The sequence below is a fragment of the Aquarana catesbeiana genome, linkage group LG04 (assembly GCF_042186555.1).
Source record: "Aquarana catesbeiana isolate 2022-GZ linkage group LG04, ASM4218655v1, whole genome shotgun sequence".
Lineage (NCBI taxonomy): Eukaryota > Metazoa > Chordata > Amphibia > Anura > Ranidae > Aquarana > Aquarana catesbeiana.
The window spans coordinates 607244270-607262830 of NC_133327.1; the positions used below are offsets into that span (position 1 = coordinate 607244270).

The window sequence follows — 18561 nt, forward strand, 5'->3', positions numbered from 1 at the left end:
TTAGGGTCATTGTCTTGTTGGAAGGTAAACCTTTGGCCCAGTCTGAGGTCCTGAATACTCTGAAGAAGGTTTTCGTTCAGGATATCCCTGTACTGGGCCGCATTCATCTTTCCCTCGATTGCAACCAGTCGTCCTGTCCTTGCAGCTGAAAAACACCCCCACAGCATGATGCTGCCACCTCTATATTTCACTGTTGGGACTGTATTGGACAGGTGATGAGCAGTGCCTGGTTTTCTCCATACATACAGCTTAGAATTAAGGCCAAAAATTTCTATCTTGGTCTCATCAGACCAGAGAATCTTATTTCTTGCCATCTTTGAGTCCTTCAGGTGTTTTTTTTAGCAAACTCCATGTGGGCTTTCATGTGTCTTGCACTGAGGAGAGGCTTCCGTCGGGCCACTCTGCCATATAGCCCCGACTGGTGGAGGGCTGAAGTGATGGTTGACTTTCTACAACTTTCTCCCATCTCCCGACTGCATCTCTGGAACTCAGCCACAGTGATCTTTGGGTTCTTCTTTACCTCTTTCACCAAGGCTCTTCTCCCCCGATAGCTCAGTTTGGCCGGACGGCCAGCTCTAGGAAGGGTTCTGGTCATCCCAAACGTCTTCCATTTAAGGATTATGGAGGCAACTGTGCTCTTAGAAACCTTAAGTGCAGCAGAAATTTTTTTGTAACCTTGGCCAGATCTGTGCCTTGCCACAAGTCTGTCTCTGAGCTCTTCAGACAGTTTCTTTGACCTAATGTTTCTCATTTGCTCTGATATACACTGTGAGCTGTAAGGTCTTATATAGACAGGTGTGTGGCTTTCCTAATCAAGTCCAATCAGTATAATCAAACACAGCTGGACTCAAATGAAGGTGTAGAACCATCTCAAGGATGGTCAGAAGAAATGGACAGAACCTGAGTTAAATATATGAGTGCCACAGCAAAGGGTCTGAATACTTAGGACCATTTGATATTTCAGTTTTTCTTTTTTAATAAATCTACAAAAATGTCAACAATTGTGTGTTTTTCTGTCAATATGGGGTGCTGTGTGTACATTAATGAGAACTTAAATGATTTTAGCAAATGGCTGCAATACAACAGAGTGAAAAATGTAAGGGGGTCTGAATATTTTCCGCCCCCACTGTATCACTGACAGGGGTGCTTACAATGACTTATTTATGTTAAACCCTTATCCCTAAAGGAACAAAAATGTTGCTGTACCCAATTATAAAGGGTGAGCTGGAGTTTAGCTTCAATTTGTTTAGTTTATCTAAATTGTCTAGTACATATAACCACCCCCTCCCTCCAGACTGACAATACTGCTGTCCAAAGGTGCCCCCTGTGCTCCTTCAGAGTGGGAGCACTCTAATACAGGAGGTGTGATTACTAGCTAGATCACCACATCTAATGATTGATAAGCTGCAATATATTACATTTTTGATTTAGGGTTTAACACAGCTTTAAATATTTTCTTTAGCTATAAATTAACAATCCACATGTCTCAAAAAAGTGTCCCTTTCTTTTTGTAGCTCTTCCCAGATCAGTGTTTTCATGTTAAAGTGATCCCGTGCCCTGACACTGCAAACAAAAGTATTTATATATTCTGCACATGCAGTAAATGCAGAATAAAACAAGATCTCAGCTAGGTTCAGTCCCCAGCTGCCATACACCGCCTCGAGAACTATACTAACTGACCACAGACCCCTACCACCTTAACACCCGGTCAGTCTAAACTGAACAAGACCTACCAGAGGATTTCACACCTGAGATGGGTCCCACCGTTTCACCAATCGACTAATGTTTTCGACCCTCATCAAGGACCCCAACTGCCACAGCGGCACAAGAATGACACCTTATACTTGTGCCCGCCGCCACATCAGCAAAGACCTCTAGATACCATCCTGCAATCCCAAGAACCAAAAGTCTATTCCCACTGCATTGAGATGTACACCATCCCCTCTAAGAAACTTCCATGTGTCCTTCTCCAGCTCGCCATGCCTAATCACCAAGCCACCATTTTGAGCAATAAATCTGCCCACCTCCTTATTCACCTATATCCTGGCCTTGTTTAGCTTCTCCACCGACCTGGCCCCCCTCCATGACATGCGGGTCACAATGTCTGACCATATAATGATCATGTCAGGAAAGGAAGACCGAAGTCACAGGAAATCCCATTGAATATCCTTAATAATCTTCCTCATGGGACGCAGGCCCAAGTCATTCCCACCCGCATGTATGACCAAGATGTCTGTCCAGCCACACAAAGCGGTGAACTTCCGGGATGACTCTTTGCCAGAGCATACCCAGGACACCAATCCACCTGACTTTGCCCTCATCTCTCATAACTCCCAACTGCCTGCCAGCGGGTCTAACCTCTGCCCTCTTTGCCCCCCCAAAAAACGAAGGAATGTCCCAGAATCCAGATTAGACATCGGGGGAGTTCTGAAAAGACATAAGGATAACCATGCACCAAATGTCCCGGCAACAAAAAACATAAAGAAAGACAAACAGACAGACCACAAAAAAACCCCACGTATTAAAAGCCTAAAGCAAATTGGGCCACACATATGTTCTATATCTCTTAGACTCCCATCTGCCAATCCGTTTAATTGCTCTCTCAGTAAAGCCCTACAGCAACGCCACAGTGGCTGCCTCAATGCGGAAAGAATGAGATATAGTCCCCAGGAAAAAACCTGCCCCTACAAGGTACTTGTGGAAAACCGCATTGGATTGGAACTTGGACAAAAACGAACCATCCGAACGCACGAATAAAGCGCTATCCAGTCCAGGCCGCACTCTCAGAAACTGTTCCACCGCCAGCACTGGGCACAAATGTGGGCTATTGCCCCTAAACAATTCCACGTGAACTCCCTTACCGCTCTGGCCAGTATTGGATAACCTGATCCATAGCTTAACAGCCGAGTCTGAACATGTAACATCCCTAAACAACAAATCCCCCAAAACTCAACTGGATGGACTAACCAGCTGGCTTATTCGAAAAGCGCCAAAGAAGGCCACCAGAAAGGCAGCTTTGAACAAAAGCACCTCAAATCCTGATAAATAAACAGTTGTCAATCTCCCAAGAATGGAACCCAGCACCTCAAATGTAATCAGACGCCGAGAATCACAACTGCGCCGCCCCTTACGGTAAACTTTAAGTGCCTGACGTACCACAAAAGACTTGTACTTGTACCACAGAGCCTTTTCCCCTATCACGCTAGCCAAAATTGCAAACACCTGTAGGAATAAGTCGATACCTCCTCTTCTCTTCCTCTTCCTTTTTACTTTCATCTGGTTTAACGCGATCTAAATTAAATTTTTCTAATGGGAGCAGGGAAAATATTTCCACATACTCGCCCTTCCATATCTTCTCACGAACTTACGTTTTTAGGTGCGCCTTGAGCGGTCCCTCGAAGCACACATATACTTCACATTTCGTGGCATCCGCTAATCGCACCCTTTCATCATCCTTGTCTCCATCCTTAGCTGTGAACATTGCGACTGTGCCCGTGGTGTCTTTGTCAGTCTGCGTGCCCGTGGTGACCACCGAGGGCATACATGGAGTGGTGGAAACACCACCAGAAGGTGCTGCCACTTCCCTAGGAGGAGCCAACGGCGTCACCAGTAGGGATGAGCTTCGAGTTCGAGTCGAACTCATGTTCGACTCGAACATTGGCTGTTCGCAAGTTCACCGAACAGCGAACAATTTGGGGTGTTCGCGGCAAATTCGAATGCCGCGGAACACCCTTTAAAAGTCTATGGGAGAAATCAAAAGTGCTAATTTTAAAGGCTAATATGCAAGTTATTGTCATAAAAAGTGTTTGGGGACCTGGGTCCTGCCCCAGGGGACATGGATCAATGCAAAAAAAAGTTTTAAAAACGGCCGTTTTTTCAGGAGCAGTGATTTTAATAATACTTAAAGTCAATCAATAAAAGTGTAATATCCCTTTAAATTTCGTACCTGGGGGGTGTCTATAGTGTGCCTGTAAAGGGGCGCATGTTTCCTGTGTTTAGAACAGTCTGACAGCAAAATGACATTTTGAAGGAAAAAACTCATTTAAAACTACCCGTGGCTATTGCATTGCCGACAATACACATAGAAGTTCATTGATAAAAACGGCATGGGAATTCCCCAAAGGGGAACCCCGAACCAAAATTAAAAAAAAAAAATGACGTGGGGGTCCCCCTAAATTCCATACCAGGCCCTTCAGGTCTGGTATGGATATTAAGGGGAACCCCGGCCAAAATTTAAAAAAAAAAAATGACGTGGGGTTCCACGTCATTTTTTTTTTTTAATTTTGGTTCGGGGTTCCCCTTTGGGGAATTCCCATGCCGTTTTTATCAATGAACTTCTATGTGTATTGTCGGCAATGCAATAGCCGCGGGTAGTTTTAAATGAGTTTTTTCCTTCAAAATGTCATTTTGCTGTCAGACTGTTCTAAACACAGGAAACATGCGCCCCTTTACAGGCACACTATAGACACCCCCCAGGTACGAAATTTAAAGGGATATTACACTTTTATTGTTTGACTTTAAGCATTATTAAAATCACTGCTCCTGAAAAAACGGCCGTTTTTAAAACTTTTTTTTGCATTGATCCATGTCCCCTGGGGCAGGACCCAGGTCCCCAAACACTTTTTATGACAATAACTTGCATATAAGCCTTGAAAATTAGCACTTTTGATTATTCATGTTCGTGTCCCATAGACTTTAACGGTGTTCGCATGTTCGAACGAACTTTTTTCCTGTTCGCATGTTCTGGTGCGAACCGAACAGGGGGGTGTTCGGCTCATCCCTAGTCACCAGCAAGGATTCCCTAGCCGCCCCTGCTTTCAACCTGCTGATTAGGTCCCTCAGGCTATTCCAGTGATCTCCACTCGCTTGACTGGAACTTGACTCCCCCACCTGTGCCCTGGACTGCACTCTAAACCCAGCCCCCCAAAAAGACAAGAAAAAGTACAGACAAAACAGGAGACACACACTCAACCAGGCTGCAGTGCCTCCAGGGCCCCCTCTTCCAGCTCTCCCTCTCCGGAGCTGCTGGCCTCACCCTCCGATCAGACCGCTGCTTGGCTGTGGCATGTCCGCTTCTTCCCCGCTGACCGACCTTTTGCTGTGGACACTGCCTGCACTCCCCGCTGTGCCGGCGAATCTTCACCCTGAGGGATCCTGTAGCTGCTGCTCCAACTCTGTCTTCCCTCAATGAAGTAATCAGTACGTGCCGCCATCCCCACCACCACACTAGCGATGCTCCGTACAGGCCTCCCAGGCCCCGACCCGGGAGCCATGGACGTTCTGCTGCTGATCACCCGCTGAAGGAGGGCCGCCGGCCGCACCAGGAGACAGGCCGGCGCCTGCAGTGCCAACTCTCCCCCACCGGGCTGCAATGCCGACTGGCTCATCGCTAGCATTGCAAGCCGCTTGCTCCTGTGAGCGGATGACAGAGGAGGGGACCAGAGCTGGAGTAAGGTGAAAGTCCCCCCCATAAGGGCTCCGTCGTGGACGGGGATTCCTCCCAGGTGTCCCACCAGCAACCACAGGCTTGTGTTTAGCGGGTGGGCCTGAAGAGTTTGAACATGGGCTCCCAGTGCAGCTCTGAGCCCTAGGGGTATGATCTGGACTGAGGCGTTCCGGACGCCAAGACCTCCGAGCCCATGTGGTGGCAGGCCCCGGCTGAGGGGGGGTCCTGCCTTACCCTTTGCAGGGATGCAAGTGAACCCAGTCAGGGCCATGTATCACAGCTGCGGCTCTGAGCTGTTGTAAAAGCTGCTCCAACTCACTCATGGTTGCTTTTCCAGATAAAACACAGTGAACTGCCAGACAGACGTTCCTACTATGATTTCAGACTGCAAGTGACACCCCCTTCACTCCTTCCCTGAATTACTATCTCTCCTGCTCCTCCCATCACCCCATCTGCTCGTCCACTCAGGTAAGAGCACTGACCTTTTAAAACCAAACCCCTCATTTTAACCCACTGCGGCCTGGTATACTTCCACCTTGTCATGTATGCCTTTTGCTTATACTTAAGCTTTGTGCATGTCTGGATTTACAGTAGAGCCTTCTTAAAACAGAATGTATTTGCTTGTCTCACTTCCATCTCAGATTCACAAAAAATCACCAAAATCCACATTTGCTGGAATAGACAACAAAAGAAACCCCCCTATGGGACTTTTAAGGCCCATTTAGTATTTTGTGAACAAATATCAAAAAGTACTAAGGAATAAAAGCACAATCAACATTTTATTTGACAATTTCATTAAAAAAATGAAAATTTCTTAATTTTTTCTTAAAGAGGTTAATTGTGCTTTTACTCCCTAGTACTTTTTGATATGTGTTCACAAATAGTAATTGGGCCTTAAAAATCCGATGGGGGGTTTCTTTTGTTGTCTATTCCAATACCCAGGGATGATGGTCCATTTCTTTTCTTCCCAACTATATTCCTTGTTTCCAGTTCAGTCTAATATATTAGAGCCATATATATATATATATATATATATATATATATATATATATATATATATATATATATACATATACATACACACACAGTATATAGGTCTACTGTATGAATTAGGGAACGGGTAACTACAAGGCATGATACTACAAGAAGTGGCTATTAATAGGGTCCCTCTTTAGAAAAGCTATGCTCCATTTTACACCACCAGTAAAGAAAAATTAAGAAATAATAGCAGCCATCCAATCAGCTTCTTTGGCAAACTGACATAAAACGATGAAGTGACTCTTGTAGGGACATTCACTTTTTATGTCAAGCTTCAGTTTACCAGTACCAAACGTCAACCTTTATATTAGCATGCATATTAGGCACCAACCCTTATAATAATCCAAAGTGAAAAAGGATTAAGAAGAAAGGGGTGTTTTAACGTAGAAAACCTGCAGCCATATGGCTTATGACGTGACACAAGTAATCATTAAAGAAAGATGGATACACAGTAAATTAGGGGTGCTTTAAAATATCACACGTTGATCAGCTTAACTTAAAAAAGCTTGAAAAGCTTAAAAAAATCTCTAAATGGATTCTTACATGAAAATATGTAAAATATAGAACAAGCATTATGTAGTTACATCACAGAAAATTATCACCGCAATTCCTATAGATTTTAGATACATGACCTTTATACCAAATATATACATGCTATATTGAAAAATTGAGGCATATAGCTAGAAAAAGAAAATACACTCATATACTAATCACCAGCAAATATAAATTTGTATTCAGTGCAGAAATAGCATACCAGAGAAAAAAGTGACTCTGTCATGGCAAAAGTATGGGGGCTGCAATTGCTGGCTTCTACTTTGTGAATGCTAGTGCCATGCTGATGCTTTGGCTTCCATGCTTTTCAATTCTTCAGCCTGGAACAAATATAGAGATAAGAACTTCTGACCCTTTTACAACATGCTTGTTCGGGGTCTGCTACTTAAAAGTATTGAAACTAGACATAGCCAGGCAACTAGCATTTGTAAAAGAGGGCTAGCAATGGCTGCTCCCATACTTTTCTCATGACATTTAAACATTTCAGGACATCGGCAATAACCAGTTCTACATGATGTTGTGGCAGCTTATATACAGTGCTGTGAAAAGGTATTTGCCCCCTTCCTGATTTTTTCTTTTTTCGCATATTTCTCACACTTAAATGATTCAGACTAATTTTAATATTACACAAAGATAACCCGAGTAAATCCAAGAAGCCATTTTTAAATTATTATTTAATTTATTAAGGGAAAAAAGCTGTATAAACCTGCCTGGCCCTATGTGAAAAAGTAATTGCCCCCTCCCATGCTGAATTGTGAATGAACTGTGATTAACCACAATTTTTTGGAAAGCTGAGCTAAATTTCACTTGCCACACCCAGGCCTGATTACTGCCAGACCTGTTGAATCAAGAAATTACATAAATAGAAGCTGTCTGACAAAGTGACGCACGCTAACAGATCACAAAAGCCACACATCATGCCACAATCTAAAAAAATTCAAGAACAGATTAGAAACAAACCAATTGCTATGTCTTTTTTAACCTTTTGATAAATAAAATTATTGTTTATAATACTTTTGAGACATTGTTTTGAGACTCCTGCCCTTCAAAGTCCCAATAAGAGGAAAAATCTCTCATTGTGTATCTATCTAGGGATGTGGGGAAGTTGTCTCTTTCCATCAAGTCCCTGTCACCATTGCATATTTATGTAATTCTTGGGTAGTAGATCCCATTTTCCTCGTTTCTAGGTGACAAGTACTTTTTGGAAAAAATATATTCCATATATTCTTGATCTATTTTTGATACAACACATTTTTTCTTTTTTCTTTTGTCGATCATGACTAATTATGCTAGTTCTAATTGGGACTCTATGATGTCAGGAATGTATAGGAACTTTGTACAGAAGGAACAGAGAGACACAGAATTGTCATCAGTGTTCCTGAATCTCAGAAAGGCTTTAGAGAAAAAAATCTTCATATCACTGGCACATCCACTCTTTCAAACAATACATTAGGAATGAGATGAACCCCTTTGGGTTACGTATCCAAATTTTTCCCACTCTTGAAAATATGAGCGCTAGCTTCAAGCAGGAATGGGAAAAAAATCTTTCAAAATGTTCAACAAGTATGATGTTCTTATTAATGGACGAATACCAACGCTAATTGATTGACATAGAGAAAGAGTTGGAAATTTTGAACAAACAATTACTAGGGTTTAAAGATCATGCATTGTTTGAACAGTATGATAAAAGCCTGAATGAGCATCTTGAACATTATAATAAAGAGATTTTGATCAAAAAGGACAAAAAGTTCTTTAGAGACAAGATCGCGTTTCAGGAATCCAGGGCATATAATTGGAAACCTGCAACAACAAATAAAAATATAAATCGTCATATTAAGAATATTGAGACACTTTCTGAGACTTCTTCTATGCCTTCTTTTTCATCCAAGGGATCTCTTAGATACAAGTCATCACGAAAAACCAAGAGGAACTCCCAGGGGAGCAGCTCACATGAAAAGAAACCAAAAAAACGCATCACCGACACACGCACTAATGCCGGCATCTCTAGTCCTTACTTGGTGTCAGGTAAAATAGGTGGTGAAGGTTCTTCCGCACCGGTATCTATAGAAACAAATACACTTCAAACGGATCGAGTAAATAGCGGAACTCAACAGTCCCAAATACCACAGGATAATTTTTTAGCCAGCCAGGCAGACAGTGCAATACTGTGAACATTTCCGGTTCTCAGGCACTGACTTCTGCATTGACTGACGGACATAATCTTAAAGTGGTGAATCTTTCCTCCTGCACTTTCAATGAGGTTGAACTTTCTGTTTTGGCCCGTGGCCTTAGTTTTTGTCCTGATCAGGACTTGGATAAATTTGAGGTGACTAAGGATATTCAGTTATTCGCACGCAAACTTATCCTAAAGCAGCTATATTCTAAGGAAACACCCAGGGAGCCCAGTTTCAAGTCGCAGGAACTGACTGCACTTGATAATTTGATATCATTGTTGGATGAAAACGAGCCACCAGATCGACCTAGAGCACTTGCTTGGTCGATTTGATCAGTCCGATCTTCCCCAACCTCCTACCCAATCGTTTAAGAAAAAATCGGACAAGTTCCCGTCCCTCAATACAAACTCCAATGTACTGGCCTTCATGAAATTAACATGTAGCAAAATTCGAAAGATTAATACCAGGTCTAAAAAACAACATAATCTCAGCCCTAGGGAACATAGAGCCCTGAAATCTTTGGCCTCTAATCCCAATATTACCATAAAATCTTCAGACAAGGGGAGAACATAGTCATTTATCTAATCAACAATGGTATTCTAGAATTTCGTCGAGCAAAATTGACAAGTTTAACAAGATATTTTACAAACTTGTAGATAAATCATATGCGGCTGGTCTACTCACCAAATCTGAATATGATTTTGTTAGAACCACTTTGCCCCGCACTCCAACATTTTATGCCCTACCAAAACTTCATAAGGACATATGTAAACCATCAGGACGACCAATCATTTCAGGTAACGGCTCCCTAACTGAGAATCTAAGCCAGTTTATAGATGGCCATTTGCGACCCTATGTGCGTAACTTACCCAGTTATGTTAGGGATACTTTACACTTCTTACAAATTATAGATAACATCCGAATTCCACCCAAGTCCCTTTTGGTAGCTTTGGATGTGGAAGCTCTTTATAGTTCGATACCCCACGACAAGGGGCTCGCCTGTATTCGGCATGTGTTATCACGTGATAGCCGCCTTTGCGAAAGGAAAAGACACTTTTTGATTGATGCCCTGGATTTTATTCTAAATCACAACTACTTTACATTTAATGGCAATTTCTTCCTCCAGGTACAGGGGGTCGCGATGCGGACTTCATGTGCCCCATCGTATGCAAACCTGTACCTGGGGGAATGGGAAAATATGTTGAGACAATCCGAATCCACACGTCCATATATGGACAATGTGGTGATTTGGCGTCGATACATCGATGACGTCCTTCTGGTCTGGGATGGTACCCCAGATAGTCTCCAGAGCTTCTTACAGGAATTAAACAATAATCCCTTTAATCTCACTTTCACTATGACATTCCATGAACAGAACATCACTTTTCTGGATGTCACTATTCATAAACAACTCGATGGTTCACTCACCAGTTCGTTATACCGTAATCCGACTTCTGGTAACTCTATTTTACACGCCACTAGTTTCCATCCCCAACCTTTGATTCGCTCAATTCCCTACAGCCAGTACCTACGTGTCAGGTGGAACTACACTAGCAACAAAATTTTCAAATGGGAGGCCGACTTGCTGATGGAGACACTCCTGGCACGTGGGTACTCTAAAAAATGTCTGAAAAAGGCCTTTAAACGTGCCTGTTCAAAAACTAGACATGAGCTTATTTCCAATGCGGAAGCCAAAAAGAACAAAACGAATCCAATCCGCATAGTTACCAAATTTTCGAACCAACATATAATAATTAAATGTATTGTTGAACGATACTGGCATGTCCTCAAATTAGATCCTATTGTTGGCCCTTATGTACAGGAAAAACCATCTTTCACCTTTAGGCGTGCCAGATCTATTAGGGACAATTTGGTAACTAGAGAATACTCAGGTGGTGGGGCAGGTAAATGGGACCCGTGCAAACGCCCTGGAACTTTTCGCTGTGGGGGTTGCCCATATTGCCAATTTATGAACGTTAAGCCCAATATTAAATTACCCGATGGTCAAAAATACACACCAAAACACTTGGCAAATTGCAAAACAATCGGTGTGGTATATTTATTAATGTGCAATTGTGCATGCCATTATGTGGGCAAGCCAAACCAAGAGTTCTGGCGGCAAGCATATTGCCACATATTGCTGCAATGAAGTCATGCGAACCTAGCTTACCGCTGGGTAGTCACATTTCCATCTTCCATGCGGGTATTTGTCCCAAAGTGTCATTCCTGATTTTGGATCGTGTTCACCCAGGGTTACGTGGGGGGGATTGGAACAAAACCTTACTACAAAAGGAACAGAAGTGGATTTATTGCCTCCAGGCCACCAAGGCACCTGGCCTCAACGATGCCACTTCCTTTAGACCTTTTTTGGAGGGTTTCACCTCGGGGGGATCTGAATGGGACCCCCCGGGGTGAGTACCCCCCTTTTCTGGTAAAACCACTAGTCGGTGCGATTCAGTATTATTACCATATGTATCTTATGCGATTTAGAGGTCCTTTAATTCCTCCTTTTTTCTCTCTCGATTTACATTCTGACAAATTTTAACCAACACCCCTAGACTAGGGTGAGATATTTGGTGGAGTTAGGCATAGGAGGATACAATGTCTTGGTTATTATGTACCCCTCCTTCTATGTAGAGGTTATCATTATTATTTAACCCATGTCCTCCTCTGTCTCCATGTTTTTCCTATTGCCATATGTGTTTCTGTGTTATCACCTAGTTCCATTTGTGCATCTCTCCCTGTGCTGAGTCTCGGCAGTGTATAGTGGTGCCGCTGTGATCCTGGATTTCAGGCTTATGCGGATTCAGGGATCATTTGGCTTGCATCCGGACACCCCACTCGGCGCACGGGGGCCAAGAATGCCTTTCTGTTTTGATTTGGCAGTGTTTGGCCTCCGTTCCCATGATCGCCATTGGTCGGGATATGTTTATCCCATTACCATGGCGATCAGCGCGCCGCAGGCCCCTGACGCGGACGTCAGCTCCCTCCCAGCATGAGTTCACCCGTCCCAGGATGTGATGTTTTCCTCTCCTGGGCGGCACTCGTGTGTGGGGGTTGGCCTGCGCGCCGGGGACTCGGAGGGCGGCCCCTCCCACCAGCGATGATGCTCTCTCTTCAATCAGCTGTGAGCAGTACTATTAATGAGCAGTACTATTAAGGCTGCACGTGTAGACGCCTGTCTCTATGACGAGGTGAGAGTGGGTTTGGACGTGCAGCCTTTCAAGCTCTTTGAGGTAAGCTGTGCAGCTCTCCCTTACAGACTATATGGACAACAAATCCCCCTTTTTTTGTTTGGAGCTCAGCCTGTATTTACATGCAGAGCATAGCACACTGACATATGCTTTTGGAGGATTGTCCACATGCAGACCTCAGTTGTCTTCACTATCTGCTTTTGCTGTGTTTTTTACTTAAACCTAATGGTACTCTAACGCCCATACTCATTATTCATCCTTTTCTTTGCTATTGTAGCTACCGTTTGTATGGGCTTTACTGGTGCATCTCCCGGTACTACAGACCAGACAGTGCCGTACGAGATATCTTCAATACAGCCAGCATAGGGGCAATTTATCCTTATGCACGCTGAGAGGTATGTATAAAATACACATATCTAGCCCCAGTAAGTAACTTCATTAGCAGCAATGTGTCCAATATGATACAATGCTGTTTTCCCCCTTGTGCATGGGATATATATATATCTTTCCCTATTATATTGTTTTTATTTTTTCTTCTTAGTGGACAACAATAGGTTATAATTATCAACACTTACAGCATCAGAGGCTGGTGGGTAGGATGCCCTTTGTGGCGTGTCCTGGTTTGTGGAAGCTTTTGGTCCTTTGGTGAAAGCAGTGGCCTGTGGCTCTGGACCTTACCGGCAAACCACTACATCCCCTCTATTTGTCTAAATTGGATGCTATTTGATGCTGATTAAGGAACAACACGGTTAGAACATACTTTTTTACGTACTACACTACATACGATGTTCATGTCATGTAAATATGTTTTTATGCTTGTACTATATGGTGTTGTTTACTTTATTATTTTTTCTTTTCTTGCTTTTTTTTTCTTCCCCTTTTTTGTTCTATAAAATGTCCTCGGACAGACAATATACCTAAACCATCAGCCCCTGAAGAAGAGGTCACGCATAAAACCTCAAAACACGTCGGGCTTCACTGTACAGTATTGCTGAAACAGTTTTTTGTGGGGTGAAGTGTATCTTTGAAATATTGTCATGTACAATTGTTGTAATATCATCATCTAAACTTTGGCATCCATCTTTTTTCTTCTTTGACCAATTGCTATGTCTTTTTTAACCTTTTGATAAATAAAATTATTGTTTATAATACTTTTGAGACATTGTTTTGAGACCCCTGCCCTTCAAAGTCCCAATAAGAGGAAAAATCTCTCATTGTGTATCTATCTAGGGATGTGGGCAAGTTGTCTCTTTCCATCAAGTCCCTGTCACCATTGCATGTTTATTAATTAGAAACAAACATGTATCGGTCTAGGATGGGTTTCAAAGCCATTTCTAAGGCTTTGGCATGCCAGTGGACCACAGGGAGAGCCATTATCCACAAATGGAGATAACTTAGAACAGTGGTGAACCTTCCCAGGAATGGCCGGCCTACAAAAATTACTCCAAGAGCATGACGACGACTCATCCAGGAGGTCATAAAGGAACCCAAAACAACATCTAAAGAACTGCAGGCTTCACTTGCCTCAGGTAAGATCAGTGTTCATGATTCAACAATAAGAAAGACTGGGCAAAAATGAGTTCCAAGGCCAAAGCCACTGCTGACCAAAAAGAACACAAAGGCTCATGTCACATTTACCAAAAAACATCTTGATTGTCCCCAAGACTTTTAGGCAAATATTCTGTGGACTGATGAGACAAAAATTGAACTTTTTGGAAGGTGTGCGCCCCGTTACATCTGGAATAAAACGAATACAGCATTTCATAACAAGAACATCATACCAACACTCAGACATGACGGTGGTAGCGTGATGGTCTGGGGCTGCTTTGCAGCTTCAGGACCTGGACAACTTACCATAATTGATGGAACCATGAATTCTGAGTACTACCAAAAAATCCTAAAGGAGAATGTTCGGTCATCAGTTCGTGACCTCAAGCTCAAGTGCACTTGGGCTATTGCAACGGGACAATGATCAATGAACAGCAAGTCCACCTCCAAATGGTTCAAACAAAGAAAACTTTAGGTTTTGGAGTGGTCTATTCAAAGCTTGGACTTAAATGCAATTGAGATGCTGTATCATGACCTTACACAGGCCGTTCATGCTGGAAAACCCTCCAATGTGGCTGAATTAAACAATTCTGCAAAGAAGAGTGGGCCAAAATTGCTCCACAGCAATGTGAAAGACTCATTGCCAGTTATCGAAAATGCTTGATTGCAGTTGTTGCCGCCAAGGGTGGCACAACCAGTTATTAGGTTTAGGGGGCAATTACTTTTTTACATAAAGCCAGGCAGGTTTGGACAGCTTTTTTGCCTTAATACATGAAACCATCATTTAAAAACTGCATTTTGTATTTACTCGGGTTATCTTTGTGTAATAATAAAATTTGTTTAATGATCTGAGTCATTTAAGTGTGACAAATATGCAAAAAAAAAAAAATCTGAAAGGGAGCAAATACTTTTTCACAGCATTGTAGAACACTAGATTAATGGTGTCTATTGTATATCTAAAGAGCAGAATACTACAACCGTAGCATGCGAACAAACAGCTTCTGGCTATGTAAGTCCTATCCCTTTGACAGAAAAGATGGTCCCAATGAAGAAAATATTGGTCACCTTTTTAAGGAGCTTATATTATGTTCCCTACCCTACATGAATACAGATAAGTCCATATATAAAAGCATTCACAGACGCAGATACTCTCTATAGCTAAAAATAATTCTAATACTTCAATCACTTATGTTTAGATCCCTGAATGCACTTAAAATACAAGAAGCATCAGAGGTCATCCAATTGCCTATAAATACGGACACTTGCCTTGGGCAAATAGAGCAATTGTCTTTAAAGTGGACTTACTTTACAGTGTGAGCTCTAAGACAGGCCTAGAGGCATATGCCTCTAAAACTAAGGTCTATAAGTCTATATACATATTTACACCGATCAGCCATAACATTATGAACCACCAATCTAATATTGAGTATGGCCCCCTTTTGCTAAAACAGCCCTGACCCATTGAGTCATGGAAACCAAAGTAACATCCACATGAATGGCTGGGCCCAAGGTTTACCAGCAGAACGTTGCCCAAAGCATCACACTGCCTTTGCCAACTTGCCAATATCTCTTCCCCAGGTAAGTGATGCACACGCACCCGGCCATCCACATGATGTAAAAGAAAATGTTATTGATCAGACCAGGCCACCTTCTTCCATTGCTCCATAGTCCAGTTCTGATGTTCATGTGACCATTGTAGAAGCTTTTGGCTGTGGACATGGGTCACCATGGGCTTCACAGCCCCATACACAACAAACAGCAATGTCCATTTTTTTTTCGGCTTTCACCATATTAACTTTATGGTCAACATGTTCACTTGCTGCCTAATATATCCCACCATTTTTCAGATGCCATTGTAACAAGGTATTCCCTTTACCTGTCAATGGTCATAATGTTATGGCTTATCATGTATACTCCTTACATTTAGGGGTAAGGGCCTGTGTCACAGAGGCCTATGCCTCTAAACCTAAGGCTATATATGACATGGCTATATATTCTATGCATTTACAAACTGGTCAGGACAGCTGAACAGCCCTGACAATTGAGATCACCCAATCTCCAGTGCATAGAAAATAAGTCCAATCTGCAGCACCTTGTATGTTTATTAAAAGAGTTACAAACTTATCAAAAAAACATGAAACCTGATGAAGCATCGTAATGGGTCAGTATCTGTTTTTTGTATATACACAGAGTATGTAAAAATGTATACACACCTCAACAGTTGTTATCAATGCCCCTTTTTAAAACCCAAATTGAATTATGGCAGAAATGCGTAGTAATGCTACGGGCTGTTTTAAAGCTGGCCGGCTCGTTTTTATGCCTAATATGCCCAATATTGTCTGCTTTCTTGTAAGTTTTTATTTGTCTTACTAAATAAGAATAAATTTAAAGGATGTTATGCTATGTGAAGCCTTTGTTTTATGGTGAACATACTACCCATCCGAATTGATCCATCTGCGGACTGTTTCTATTGAGGCTGAGGCACCCAGTGTTTGCCAGTGAGATCCCGGGCTGGGGTTACAGCCATCTGCTCTGTGTGGTCCCCTGTAATAAGGGACTACGAGTTCTGGTAAGCGGCAGTGTTTTCTGTGGTGGAGGCAATTTTCACTTGTCACTATATTTGTGGAATTCTACAGCACATCACTATTTGAAGAATCACCAGCTTTTTATGGACTAATTATCATGTTATGGTCTATATATTTTTTAATTTTTTAAATTTCACTATGGATTTTTTTCACCTAGTCACTTGATTTATTATACAGTTCAATATTTATTTCTTCATTATTTGTTATTATTTTCATTTTATCACGGTATAATTTATATTTTTTTCATTTATTTTATTTTTTAATTTTTATTGCAGTACATTTGATGTATTACGCAGTTTATTGAGCATTATTTAGTGTAGTCATTCTTTTTTTTCATGTAGTAGATCTGCTAATTTTCAAGTTTACCCAGTGTGGCCTTTTGGCACCCATTATTGTGAGCACATTTCAATTGTCCCACGATTTCCACCATTCAGCGCGACTTTCTGTTTTCTATTTCTGCTTAGTGTCGTATAACACTTTTTAGTCGCAGCTTAGTTTTATTGCTTAGTAATAGCGCAGTTTTTTTCTTTTTATATCATTTGAAAATGCGTGTGAAGTTCAACGACAATGGCAAAGTAAGTTAGGACAGAACCACAAACACGACTAAACATTCACACTAATTTGCAAAAGTCTGTCAAACAATAAGCACAATGAGACAGGAATTCGATCCACATTCCCTGAACTTAACATCCCTCACATTCTATCTGTGGGGAACACTAAAGGATGTGGTGTACCTTAGAAAACCACCTACACTATGGGAAAAAATTGAAACATAATGCAGAACAATTCCTGTGGACACTCTAGTCAATGTTGTTCATGCAGTAGATCACCAAAATCAAAAGGTGATTGGATGCTAAAGGTAACCTCTTTGAGCACCTAATGTGATTGCACAATTCAAACATGATTTACAGCTAACCTTTGATATTTATATTTTTCATGTTGAAGTGTGTATACATTTTTTTGGGTCCCCTCTGTATATACTTATTTATAGTGGTTACGAGGACATGTGCACAACTCTTCTGCCAATGGTGCACCCTTATTCCCTTATTGAACACACCCATTTTATGACTGATATATATGCATTTATATATATATATAATATACACACACACACACACACGCGTGAACATGCGCACACGCACACACACACACACACACACACACAATATTGCCTAAAGTATTGGGATGCCTGCCTTTACACACACATAAATGTTAATAGCATCCCAGTCTTAGTCCGTAGAGTTTAATACTGAGTTGGTCCATCCTTTGCAGCTATAACAGCTTCAACTCTTCTGGGAAGACTGTCCACAAGGTTTAGGAGTTTGTCTATGGGAATGATCGCCCCATCTTCCAGAAGCGCATTTATGAGGTCAGGCACTGACGTGGACGAAAAGGCCTGGCTCGTAGTCTCTGCTCTAATTCATCCCAAAGGTGTTCTATCAGGTTGAGGTCAGGACTCTGTGCAGGCCAGTCAAGTACCTCCACCCCAAAGTTGCTCATCCATGTCTTTATTGACCTTTCTTTGCGCACTGATGAGCAGTCATGTTGGAACAGGAAGGGGCCATCCCCTTGGGAGTATGAAATTGTCCAAAATGTCTTTGTATGCTGATACCTTAAAAGTTCCCTTCATTGGAACTAAGGGGCCATGCCCAATCCTGAAAAACAACCCCACACCATAACCCCCCCTCCAACAAATGAATTGGACCAGTGCACAAAGCCAAGTCCAGTGCCTGACCTCATAAACGTGCTTCCGGAAGAATGCTCAAACATTCTCATAGACACACTTCTAAACCTTGTGTACAGCCTTCCCAGAAGAGTTGAAGCTGTTATAGCTGCAAAGGGTGGGCCAACTCAATATTGAACCCTACGGACTAAGACCGGGATTCCATTAAATGTGTGTAAAGGCAAGCGTCTCAATACTTTTGGCAATATAGCGTTTATATATAAGAACATTTTGTGTGCTCATGTACAGCATCTAACAAAACAAGTATAAGTATGTAACAAAACAAGTAGCATATTTGGCA

The 18561-nt window shown here is 42.0% G+C and overlaps 1 protein-coding gene across 6 annotated transcripts in view; it reads right to left on the minus strand.

Moving 5' to 3' along the window:
• Positions 1–18561, minus strand: part of MACROD2 (mono-ADP ribosylhydrolase 2) — a 3509413-nt gene that overhangs the window by 676374 nt on the left and 2814478 nt on the right. The window lies entirely within an intron of this gene.